Here is a 13,737-nt window from a genome sequence, read left to right as displayed (position 1 = left end):
TTAAGCATGAGAAAAAGCAGACTGCTTAACTTTCCTTTTCCTCTTCACATCATTTTCCTGCACCTGTTATAATACTATATAAATCAGGTTATAACATTTTAGCATGTTGTAGTCCTGACCTCAGCTGTTGTAGCTGGGCCAAAGGAATAGACAAGAGGGACAGTATTTCCTCAATGAAGAGGAGCAGGGAGCGGACCTAGTGAGTGGATGGAGGCGCAAGCACTGTATGAGCAAATAAGAGCAAGAAGAGAGGGAATGAGTGTTACCCAATGAAAGGAAACTAGGCAAGAACACAGACATTTCCTTTTATGATCTCTAGAATTTGAGGGACATGTTTACAGAACACTGCTCCCATATTTTCATCTTACCTTCATGAGGGGGAAGAAAGCAACCTTACATGATATAAATGGTCAGAACAGCATTAGACCAACCAGTGGGCTGAATCATTTTCTTTATGCACACACAAGAAATGTAAGTATTTGAAACCATTTTAGGCTCAAACATAACGGAACAGCAGTTCAAAACATTTAGATGCATTACATTTTTAAAGAGCTCAAGTAGGGTGAAGAAGTCCACTCTAAACCGCAATGCATGGAAAACACAGGGGATTATCAACCATAGTTACCAAGAAATATTATTACAATCAACAAGATGCCAACCTATTCGAATGACAAGTGCATGTCAGCAATGGGCATACATGTACAATAAGTGATCAGGCTGGAAACCTGGTAATCTTGCTATTGTGAGGCTATTCTATACATTTGTTACTGCCAACCTACAAAAGGTTGCATCTGAGCTGGATATTTAGTCCTAAAAAAGAAAAACTTTCAGATTAAAGTATATAAACCAAGAAATCTTGTTAGCCGATAACTTCCTGTGCTCGAGGGGGTTATGGAGATGGGAGTAGGACTGTGGAGGAGGACAAGGAAGGGCCAACAAATAAGTTGATATTCAAAGCCATCATGTCAAAAAAGAAGGTAAGAGCACAGCATCTCTGGCTCATCAGCAGTCATTTTTTGGTACTTTTGTGTTTAAAGGGATAAAACGTGGGGATGTATATGGATCCCAGAGATGTACTAAATGTTTCTTTGTCTTGACGTGCGCTTTAATAAAAGGGCAAACTACATCAGATTTCAATACCTTCCTCTAAGGCCAGGGGGTGTGATGCCAAGGAGCTTGTCCCGCCTTTGTGGACTTCTTAGAACTAAACCCATTTTGGCTCAATTAACCCTAAAAAAGTGTTTGAAGTGCCTAAATTTAATTCAAGGCCGTGTGCACTTCACAGTACATAAGGTAAAGCGGTTTTTCTTCTCACCAATCTGCCTATAGCCACAACATATCATCTATAGTTCAATGTACACTAATAAAACATCACATTTGGGTCTTGTCAAGTTAAAGAGACTCTGTCAATGTGCCCATTTAGGGCAAAGCAACAGGATCTGTTTAAATCCCACCCCGTGATCCAGTTCCACTTGTCTTCCCACTGCCACAAAATAAATTAGTACTATTGGATACTGGGAAGCATGTGCACTCCGCCTGATGCAAACCTTGGGGCCAGCAACCAAATCACAAAAACAGACACATGACCGAGGTGATGACACCATTTTGTAGTGGCTGTGGTGAAGCACTGTGAAGGAGCGGGGGATTATTGAGACACTGTCCCATTTGCCCTGGATGAGCAAGGAGACAGGGTCCCCAACTATCCCATAATAAGTACCAATGAACATTCAGCACAGCTGTCTACAGATGACATTAAGGCCTTGTTCACACCAAATGCAGAGCAGATCCGCTCAGGTTTCTGCACACGCAGTGCAGTGGGTTGTGCCGCGTTTTTGGTTTAACGTGGGCTTTCCTGGCACTTGCATGCGTTTAAGCGTTTGCATCCGTTCCAGCGCAGGTAAAATAGGGCTTGCTGCAGTTTTTTCACCTGCTCTGGAACTGCACGCTGCGATGTGAACTGGAGCTAAAAAATACCATTGGAATACATTGGACGCAGTTATGATCCGGTCTGCAACTGCTCTGCGCTTGGTGTGAACAAGGCCTAAATCTCTGCTGGTGCAGAGCTGCATACTGAAGCAAGAGCATTATTTATAAATTGACATTTCCAAAATATATGCAGTACAGGCTGCCCAGTGATCTTAATTTATCAAAAGACTGGATCAGCACATTTCATTTAACACATTAAACAACCTGGAGAAGCTTAGGTACATTTATCAACAGAGCTTGGGCATTAGAGATCTCTGGTATAAATCAATACAACCATGGTGCTAATATTTTACTTTATATATGAAAGAAATACAAATGTTTAGTATTTCGTACGGTTACAGCCATCTAAACTTCAAGAATATTGTGTTTCTGCCGATAGTTTAAAATGCAGCAGTTTGTTCTATATCACTATAATAGAAGATGAGAACTACATACACCTGCCGATTATCTTACGATAATCACGGGAAATCCCGCGAACGTACGATAAATCGGCAGGTGTATGGAAGGTGTGCAACCGTTTCTATGGTAGGGTCGCACATCTTTTGTCTCACAAGCACATTGGAAAACCAGCTGAAAATCGTAAGATTTTCGGCAGGTTTGTGGCATGCTCGTAAGACAAAAGCCGCACGGACCGGTGGGGGGTGCTAACCCTGCCTGTAATGAACTGGATGATTTCAAGCCGACTTGAACACGGACGGTCCTAACAAAGGGCTAAAGGATTACAACCCTGTTTGTTTTTTTTGCTGGAGTGGGGCTATCAGTATGTTAGCTGCAGTGCGTTTGACGCGTTTTGCGTTTCCAGACCGTTTCCTGACCATACAAAATGTGACATGCAGTATTTTTCTGTCGTAACCTGAACGGACTGCGCACGTGAGAACTGTAGCCCATAAAACACATAGGGATACATTGGGATGCATTTTTAGTGCAGGAGCGTACGGATCAGGTCGGCACACAAAACGGACGTCGTGTGAACAGGCCCTTAATGACTGAAGCACGTTTTACATTTTTGCTGTGTGATTCTTCCACGGCAGTAATATACTTTCTTACAACGTGCACCCACACATATAATATATTGTTTTTGAGAGAACAGATAGGGCTTTATATTTATATCACATGTGTGTGCCTAACGCCTCACTTAGGATGAATAAAATATAAAAGAAAAAACTTTTCCCCCCAGTTGTGTTGTTTTTTTTTAAATAGAAAAACAGTAAAGCTAAAAAAAATAAAAAATGGATTCAAATAAATTAATATAATTGTCCTTAATTTGGAAACACCTCACATTCCTTGGATTTTAGAATTTTTTTTGTACTTCTGGTTCCTCTTCTTTCCTGTCCTTTTCAGCCTTCACTCCAGCGCTGCGAGTATTTGATCCAGTGCCGAGTCCTCGGCCCTTGCTGGCACTTCCTATCCTACGGTGCCTGCATGTGGGTGCACGCGTCCATAGACTTACCTTGCGTCTCTCCTCGTCTCCCGGCTGAAAATCCGAACTGCCCATGCGCCCGACCCAAGATGCTTTGCGGCTGCCCGAGCATTTTCGGACGGGAGCGTGCGGCGAAGACAGGGGTAAGTTTAAACCGCTTTTAAAGCAGGTTTTTTTTTTTTTACTTTTTGCATATATCTACTGCTTGCTAGCAGTAGAAATATGGAAAAAAACGGAGGGTTTAGAAACCCTTTAAGCAGCCACTATGACTGCTTGATAATCTATTAACTTCTGTATCTGTACAGAGCTGTCAAAACAGTGATATAGCACTGTCAGATACTCGATCACTGATAGCGATCATCTGTAAAAGCTTAATTCTTTCATTGATGATGCAATCTGTGTGCTCTGCCGCTGCGTCTGTAGTTTAGAAAGTGCAGGACTCATCTAAAGGCGGATCTTGCCATTTAGCTGATAAAGCAGACGGCCTCACCTCAGACAACTTTCATCTGCAGGCAATGTTTTTATAGTACAGTCTGGACTTGGCCGATTTGGATGTGGAAAAGAAAGCTTTGCATTCCACAACTTACATATGCTAAGTATCTGAGGTAAAACAGTCTGGACAGAACAGACCCATCACGCAGACGAGCAGAATGAGAACAGATATCAAAAAGACTGACATGAGCTGACCAGAAACATTTTGTTCAAGCAAATGGCATGGTATGTGTGTTTAAGGCCAGGTTCACATCTATGTCTTACTTGCACTGCTGCGCATTTACATGCATTTTTTAAAATTATAGATTGTGTTTTTTTGGTTTCACACGTGTTCCTATGATGCAAGTTGTCTTAAGTAAAGATGCACAAGCTAAAACTATGAGGTGTGCTTGAGGCCTATACCACCCTGGGGTCTTGCTCTCATGAATGCCGATATTTTTATCACTGATTGAACCAAGAAGCAAAAGTTACTGTCTGTTATCTGTGCTCAGCTACATGCACTTCTACACAAGCAAAACACAACATGCGTATTTTACCTCTGGTGTTGGTCCTCTTTCAAAGTGTATATACACCTCAAATCTGTTTTTCAGTATATTTACTGCTGGTTCACAATTGGCAGCACAGTCAGGTCTATTGTAGGTAGCCCAACAGCCAGTAGAGGAGCGTAAGGTCTCCAACATCCACCAGCTCCGTGATGTCATCATGGAGGAGTGGAAGAGCTCCACAGTGGCAACCTGTGAAGCTCCGGTGAACTCCATGGCCAAGAGGGTTAAGGCAGTGCTGGAAAATAATGGTGGCCACACAAAATATTGACACTTTGGGCCCAATTTGTACATTTTCACTTAGGGGTGTACTCATTTTTGTTACCAGCGGTTTAGACATTAATGGCTGTGTGTTGTTACCGTATTTTGCGTTCCATAAGGCGCACCGGACCATAGGACGCAGGCAGGTTCTGTGACAGAAACTGTTACAGAAGCTGCAGTTAGTGACCGCTGAGACAGGTGGCGCTGTGACTACAGTGCCACGGTCTCAGTGTTCACACAGGATTGGAGAAGCTACATAGAGTGATATCGCGTGGAAATATGAGCGATATCGCTGCAAAAATCACGCGATAATCGCTCAGTGTGAATGGGGCCTAACGTTAGTCTGCTCTAGGGGCTCTATGGTGAGCTCCTATTTCGTGGTCACGGGTCCCCCAGAGGGGCGGGGCACCCAAAAACCACAGCGGAAGGCGGACTCGATTGCTGCCACCGCTTGGTTTTAATACAAGTGATCTGAATAGATCACTTGTATTAAACGAGCAGCAGCTCCCACTGTACATTTAGCTCTGCTTTAGCAGAGCTAAATGTACAGAAGACTACTCACCCCGGCGCCCGAAACTGCATGTTCCGGGCATTGGATAATAGGGATTCACTCCATAAGGACGCACACACATTTCCCCCCAACTTTTGGGGGTGGAAAAAGTGCGTCTTATGGAGCGAAAAATACGGTATTTTGAGGGGACAGCAAATGTACACTGATATACAAGCTGTACACTCACTATTTTACATTGTAGCAAAGTGTAATTTTCTTCTCTGTGTCGTCACATGAAATAGAATAAAATATTTACAAAAATGTGAGGGGTGTACTTACTTCTGTGAGATACTGTGTATATATAGCTAGTTATGATGCCAAACATACTGAAAACTAGATTTCGGGTTTACATCATTCTCTATGTATAAATCCGTCAACTGGGGGCAGTCAATGTTCAGTCTTTATGGCAGGGGTGGACAAATTACAGAATACAGCAATCAGTCTCTCCAATCCAGGAGCCGGCAGGATATTTTTTTTTTTTTAGTAGCCAGCTCCATTGACACCAACTAGAGAAAATCTCAAACGTTAGACGCCAGCTGTAAATATTTTTTTTTTTTTTTCAAATTCTTTATTTATAAAGGCAAGCAAGGCACACACCACAGATACAGCCAAGTACAGGATAGGCGGAATCCTCCGCAGTTAGTTGTATAGTGCAACAATAATCTCAAACATATATTGTGGGGCCCCAGCAATACCTCGTGAGTTTTTCATATTTTTAACAGACACAACCCTGTAACCAACTGTAAATTTTAAGGAGCATTGGCTACATGGTTCCCGAGATTTGTTCAGACTTGCATTAGCCTTTGCAACTTTCTTTTGTGTGAAGTGAACTCTTCCCAATGAGACAGAGGAAAAACTGACAGGCAGTTTAACCCTTTCCCTAATCTATTAAAAAAATAAAAAGGTTTTGGCTATAGATACACTTTAATGCAAACCCATTAAAAGGTGCGTGCTATTACCATTATTAAGCAGAATTTTGTTTTATCTGAACACTAAGCTCTTAACTTGCCGCCTGACTTGCTAAAAAGGCAGGGGCAAGTCAGGGAAGTAACATGTCAAAACCCTTATTACCTCCATTTTCCTGAACCAGTTACTATGAAAGCTGCCATGGCACCACTACTTACTGTGAACCAGAATTAGTTGTTGGTTTCATACCAAGACCATGGTATGAAACCAAGCTGGACAGCTGTAGAGCAGAGGAGTCAGAATGGCGCTGGTCCTGAAATTGGTACACAGATCTCTGGATCGTGGGCATGGAGGTAATTGCAATACACTGTACACTACTACACACAGTGCTGGAGTTTTTCAGTAGAACAAAAAATAAAAAAATCCCTGTGTGTAATAACCTGCAATGCCATCTACGTGTTGAGGATATCAGCTAAACGTTGCTGATTTCTGAGACAGCTCTGTTAGTTTTTGGTCATTACACATGGCGGAAGGCTACATTCCTTCTTACCTGTATCTGTAAGTTAAAGATCACTTTTTCTGAAAAAATATGGAACAGTGCACAAATTATTATTCACATACATGGATTTTATCTTCAAATGCCAGTATGTATAAGCAGCTAGGGTTAGTAGATGGCTATCCTCGAAGGATAAAACACCAATCTCACTGAGGCCTTGTAAAGACATGAGATGGCAGTCAGAAGATCTGACCGTCCACAGAATTATCTTACAGATTTTTTTTCTACAAATTTAGAATGATTGCTTTGGCTAAACATACATGTTTATACACTGAGCAGACACTCAAGGTGAGGGCCTTGTCCCAGGGATACAAAATCCATTTTCCTGGCTTATAAAGCTGACCCTCTTGCTGCAATACTTTTCAATCACCGACTCAGAAAAATATGCAGATAAGAACTTCTGAATTGTCTCTAATTTCCCCAATTCACACCCTGGCTCTAGATCAGTGACTCCGTTTATTAAAGCCAGAGGACCAGCATAACATCCATTTTCAGAAAGATCAGGCAGGTTTTACAACCCCAAAAATGTTGGGACGCTGTGTAATTTCTACCCAAAAACAGAATGCAATGATTTGCAAATCTCAAACCCAAAATGTATGCTCAATAGAAAACATATCAAATGTTTAAACTGGCAAAATGTACCATTCCGAGGGGGGAAAAAAAAGGTCATTTGGAAATTGATGGCAGCAACACATCTCAAAAAAGCTGGGTTGGGTAAGAAAAAGCTGGCAAAATAAGTGGCACTAACAAGGAGCTGGAAAACATTTTACAACTAATAAGGGTTATGGGCAACAGGTCAGTAGCATGATTGGGAATAAAAAGAGCATCTAAAGCTGCCAATACACCTTACGAAAATCGGCTGATTTTCGCGATCGCGTTTTTTGTCCGATATTCGTAGCGTTGATGGGCAGTATACAACCGCAAATACTGTACAATCGATCGACTTTTGACTAACCAGCAGATTAGAAAACTTTGGTCGATCGTACGATTTTTGCAAGGTTGGTAGCGTTTTCATACATCAAAATTCGTACGATTTACACTGCACATGCGTAGATGAAAATACGTGCGGTCGATTACCGAGTTCGTCCAGGTGCTTTCTTTTAATTACTGCTGATTCAACCTTGCGATAATCGGGGCAGGATGGGGCCGCCGCTGTATGGGCAGCTTTAGAGAGTCAGAGTGTCTCAGAAGTAAAGATGGGCAGAGGTTCACCAATCTGTGAAAAGCTGCATTGATAAAATTGTCAAACTATTTCAGAATAATTGTCCTCAATGTAAAATTGCAAAGACTTGCGTAAATATATCATCCACAGTGCAATAAGATTCAAAGAATCTGGAGAAATCTGCGTGCGCAAGGGGCAAGGCCAAAATGCAATATTGGATGCCTGTGATCTACAGGCCCTCAGACGGCACTGCATTAGAAGCAGGCATGAATCTGTGTATACTAAAAGTGACACATTTGTTAATTGATGTTGGCACTGCATATTTGAATTTCTGTGTGTTGACCTAAGGGTCATTTTTGCTGCAGCCTCCATATTTTCACACTAGCACTTATATTTATTTTCACAACCTAGCGCAGAATCATTGAACATTTTTATGAATCTGTGATGGACATCGCTGCATGGGCGCAGAAATCCTTCCAAAAATCACTGTGAACACAATCCGCCGTGCTATCCAAAAATGAAAGTGAAAGCTCTATCATGCAAAGAAGCCATATCTGAACATGATCCACATAGGCCACCGTCTTCTCGGGGTCAGTCATTTAAAATGGTCTATTGCAAAGTGGAAAACTGTTCTGTGGTCAGACCAATCGAAATCTGACATTCTTTTTGGCAACCATGGGCGCCGCATCCTCCAGACTGAGGAGAGGGACCTTCCGGCTTATTGTCAACACGCAATTCAAAAGTCTGCATCTGACACCGTATGGGGGAGCATTAATGGGTATGGAATGGGCAGCTTGCACATCTGGAAAGGCACCATCAATGCTGAAAGATATATCCAGGTTTTAAAGCAGCATATGCTCCCATTCAAATTACAACTTTTACAGGGAAGGCCTTTTATATTTTAACAGGACAATGCTAAACCGCATATGACGGTTTCTAGGTAAAAGAGAGAGGGTACTTAACTGGCCCGTCTGCAGGCCAGACCTTTCACCAACTGAAAATATTTGGTGCATCTTGAAACGAAAGATGCGACAAAGACCCAGGACTGTTGAGCAGTCAGAATCCTATATCAGGCAAGAACTGGACCACATTCCTCTCCCAAAACTCCAGCAACTGGTCCCTGTCCCAACTTTTTTGAGACATGTTGCTCCCATCAATTTCAACATTTACCTGATTTTTTTCTTAAAATGGTACATTTTCTCAGTTTAAAAGTTTGATATGTTTTCTACTTTCTATTGTGAATAAAATATGGGTTTATGAGAATTGCAAATCATTGCATTCTCTTTTTATGTAGATTTTACACAGCGTCCCAACTTTTTTAGGAATAGGGGTTGAGCTAATGACTCATAAGCAGGAAGTTTAACAATATGTTGACCGTTCCTTTTTTTTTTTTAACTACGTTATTTGAAATTAAAACTGTCAGTGAAAGGTTCAGCAAGTTCAAAAATGTATAAAATCTGAGCTGTAGTTAATGTCAATGTATGAGAGTTTTATGGCAGCACCATTCTTTATAAGCCATTGTATCCTTTCCTGTTCCCTTTTAGACAGTTCTCTTGCATGCAGAGCCTTCATATTTCATCTACTGTAATAGTCTGCACTGTTAACAGTTTTAGACTATTTACATTGTAACTTATACGGTACTATAGTGCTATGGAATCTGTATTCTATATAGATACAAAAAAGGTTTAACAACTGAAAACATACACCACTCATTTAATAACACACCTATTCTATTTCTTCTAGACATATCCATATGACAACATATCTACCTGGCAAACAACTCCCACTTCCAAGAACTAAACCTACAAGTGAAAAGAAGATGAGATGCCTCTCTTAGGGATCATGTTAGGGAGGTAGTTTTGTATGTTTACACTTCACCAGAATGACTGAAATTCAAGTTCCATTATTACTAGTGGGAGTCATTCTGCAACTGGCTGAAACGCCGCAGAAATTAAACTGCTAGTGAAGGGGCAGAGACGCACAATATATATTTCACACAGCAAGGTAGTGACTTACATAGGGTGATGCAAGCTACACTTTAGCAATTTTGTCCTGGCAAAGGATTGTCTGAGACTTGCCTATTCTAACACCGGATTGGACTGTTCAGCTGTCTCTGGATCCCTTCAAACTACAGAAACACCTGAAGTAAGAAACCTCAATTTTTAGGCTCTAGTTCACACCGCAGCGTTCAGTTACAGAGAATGTAAAACAAACTGCAGCAAGCCCTATTTTTCCTGCTCTGGAACGCATACAAATGCATCAAAAAAGCATGCAAACGCACTGGAATGCACTGAAAGCCCATTTTAAGCTACAAAAAAACCCTGCTATGGCCTAAATTTCTATTAATTTGTCCATCCGGGTCTTACATGTACTGACTATACAAACCTGTCTGTAGCGCTTAGGCCCCATCACACAGGCTTTGCAATCAGTTTTTCAGGATGACTCGATCAGAAGCCCAAATGTTACTCTATGGGTAGCCCGATCCTAACATACGGGTGGCCGCTTCCCCCGGCTCCGGAAAAACAAACGGAACATAGTTACACTTCGACTGACCTTATCGTGCCAGATTGGGGGTAATCTGATGTAAACAGACCATTACATCCGATTCCCCATAGACGACATGGGGTCCACCAATTAAATTTTTTTTCCTCAATCGCAACATGGTGGAAAAAAACTGAAGGGACACAGATGTTACAGCAGTGACATCCGTTCTGAGCAGCAGGGGATCCATTCACAAAACACCCTCCTGATCAGACCATGTGAAAGAGGCCTTAGATTCCAGTAATCTACATTTCAGTTTCTGAACGCAGATTGCATTATAGTGCTTAAAAAGTGACACTAAACTCAGAAGTTAGAACTTAAAAATACATTCAAGTATCCAAAATATTAACAATAATGTATCTTATTTGTGTATCACTCGGCTGTAGATCCTCAAATCATCTCTGAATGGTGATGACACTGTCCTTCCTTCTGGAGGGGGGCTACTTTGGTTCCCCATGGTCCTTGTGTGTTGTATAGTAGCCACCGCTCCAAACTCACTCCCGTGATAGACTACAATCTCAATACAAATTAGTAAACTAAACATGAGATTGTACTCCATCACGGGAGGGAGCTTGGAGAGGTGACTACTGTACTTTACAAACACACACAGGGACCATAGGGAACAAAAGTACACACCCTCCAGAAGGAAGGACAGTGTCAGTACCAATTCAGAGATGGTTTGAGGATCTACAGCCGAGTGATACACAAATAAGATAAATTTTTGTTAATATTTTGGATACTTGAATGCATTTTTAAGATGTAACTCCTAGCATCACTTTAAGGAATTCTTAGAATTAACCACCCCCCACATACTTACCTTTGCAGTGGGACCTCATCACATTTTATGCAGGTCCACTGACTCGCATTAGACATGAAGATGCCAAGGGACATTCAGACAGAGCGGAAGGGGTGAGCATTGTCCACTGCGGGACTGGTTAACTACCACTTAACCTTTGTAGTGCGGGAGTAGCCCCACTGCAAGGGTACTTTTTTTTTTTTTATCCCCAAAAAAACTTCCCAGTGCATGGCATTGAATTGGGACAGCCTTGTGCAACACTGCACAATGGGGATGGTGTGAATGAAACTTAATGTGTAATTGCTGCCCCGAATTTTACTAGGCGGCGAGCACAGTAATGTTCTATTGTCTAGAACATAAAAAAGGGCTCCTTTCTAGCAGATGTCATTCACAGTGTAACAAAATGCATGGAAATCAGAAAAGACATGTTTATAGTAGAGTGTTGTAGAATACTAGAAAAACAGTCCTACTTACTGAATTTGGCTCCATTGCCTGCAGCTTGCCATTCTATTCAATTGTTAAAATGGCCAACAATATGCATGACCCTCAAAGTATGCAATGTGGACTAGTAAATAAATGTCAACCCTTTCATGTAGTATATACAAAACAAAAACACATGTAACCATTTTGTCAGCATATAAACCAGTGTGGATGATATGCAAATAGGACTCTTTTCAAAGGCTAAATCTGCATTTACATCTTTTTTTTTTTATCACATATCACAATTTTACAATTTTAAGAAACAAAAAAGAGCAATGGTGCAAGCATCCAATATGGCACAAATAAAACATACCACATGTGGACTACACACATCTCGCATCAACATAAATCTCTCAAAAGAAATAATATTTAGGGTTGCACTGATACCAATAACAGTATTGGTGCGGATACTGGGCATTTTCACAAGTACTTGTAAAAATGCCCTAATACAGGCTCTTTCAAATTTTAAATACATCCAGCTGCCATAAGGTTCCACGCTTGCCAGGGGCCTCACGGCGGCTGTTTACAGCGCCACCCACACATCTCATTCCCACCACCCGCCAGACCCCGCACAGCCTCCTGATACGCCAGACACAGGCCTAGTCAGACTCCCCTCACTCCCCAGAGACCCTGGTGAGCAACAGAGTATCTAGCTTCTTATCATTCTGTTGCAGTATAATGCATCTCTGGGATTTGTAGTCCTCTCTAGCCAATGGTATTATTCTGCATTGCTGTATAATGTATTGCTGGGATCTGAAGTCCTCTCTAGCTGATCGTATTATTCTGCATTGCAACAATTCTTATGTAGCAATTATAAGATAGGTGTTATCCCCCTTTGGTTGCAAAAGTGGAAATCGCTCTCCTCTCTGCTCGCTCAGCCTTCTGTGACAGCTGTCAGGATGGAGAGCGGGTACAAGCAGTCAGTGATCACTGAGTGTTTGTAGATAATTGAGGACAGAGTATGGTTACTGTATCCTCAATTATGAATGAAAGGGAAGTGAACTACATCACCTCCTGTTCATTCATGATTGTGGTTATAGTAAACATACTCTGTCCTCATGTTATGAATGAATAGGAACACTCAGTATAGAGGCTTCCTGTTCATTTATATCAGGAGATACAGGGGATGTCATCACCCGTCTTCTTCCAGGTACATGATCTTTAGCCATCTTAGGCCCCTTTCACACTGCCCGACTGATCAGAGCGGTACGGATTAGAAATCCTCTGACTTTCGTAACCTTCCAGTTTTTTTCTCCATCTTGCGATGGAGGAAAGAACTGAAACAACCAGACCCCATCAGCCTGGCCCAGCTGTAGATCCTGTAGAGTGTAGGGATATCACTCGGCTGTAGATCCTCAAATCATCTCTGAATTGGTGCGGACACTGTCCTTCCTCCTGGAGGGTGGCTACTTTTGTTCCCCATGGTCCGTGTGTGTGTTCTAATGTAGCCACAACTCCAAGCTAGCTCCCATGATGGACTACAATCTCATGTTAGTTTACCAATTTGTATTGAGATTGTAGTCCATCCCAGGAGTGAGCTTTGAGCAGTACCTACTTTATCACACACACAGGGACCACGGGGAAAAAAAAAAGTACATTGATGTTAATAGTTAAGGTACTTGAATGATTTTTTAAGATTGAACTCTTCAGTTTAGTGTCACTTTAAATGCTCAGTTATGCCTATGGTAGCAGTAAAAAAGACTTTTACCTTACCCCTCACTCCGACAGCCTCCCTCCCTCAGTGTGACCGGTCTCCTGAAGACTCTTCACCAAGATGCTCCTGGTGTTCTATCACTTCTCACATGGACCCATGAGATTTCTGGACTTACAGGGGTCTGTGATGGGAGTCCAGAAATCTCACAGGCTACTACGCATGTGCAGAAATTTTACAGACACAATCTTATAACAATCCTGGGGGTCCAGACATTTTACAGCCACATGTCTTAGCATATAATGTTAATAAAAAATGGTTTTAAAAAACCCAAAAATATATAAGAATAAACAGCTATGATATATACTGTATTCATATATTTTAAATATATATA

At 41.6% G+C, this 13,737-nt stretch overlaps 1 protein-coding gene across 4 annotated transcripts in view; it reads right to left on the bottom strand.

Annotated features, from left to right (window-relative positions):
* Positions 1-13,737, bottom strand: part of TFCP2 (transcription factor CP2) — a 55,568-nt gene that overhangs the window by 40,333 nt on the left and 1,498 nt on the right. The gene's annotated exons all lie outside the window — the stretch shown is intronic.

This window comes from Nanorana parkeri, unplaced genomic scaffold, assembly GCF_000935625.1.
Source record: "Nanorana parkeri isolate BGI_ZX_2015 unplaced genomic scaffold, ASM93562v1 scaffold561, whole genome shotgun sequence".
Classification (NCBI taxonomy): Eukaryota; Metazoa; Chordata; class Amphibia; order Anura; family Dicroglossidae; genus Nanorana; species Nanorana parkeri.
This window is presented reverse-complemented; position numbering and strand designations above follow the sequence as displayed.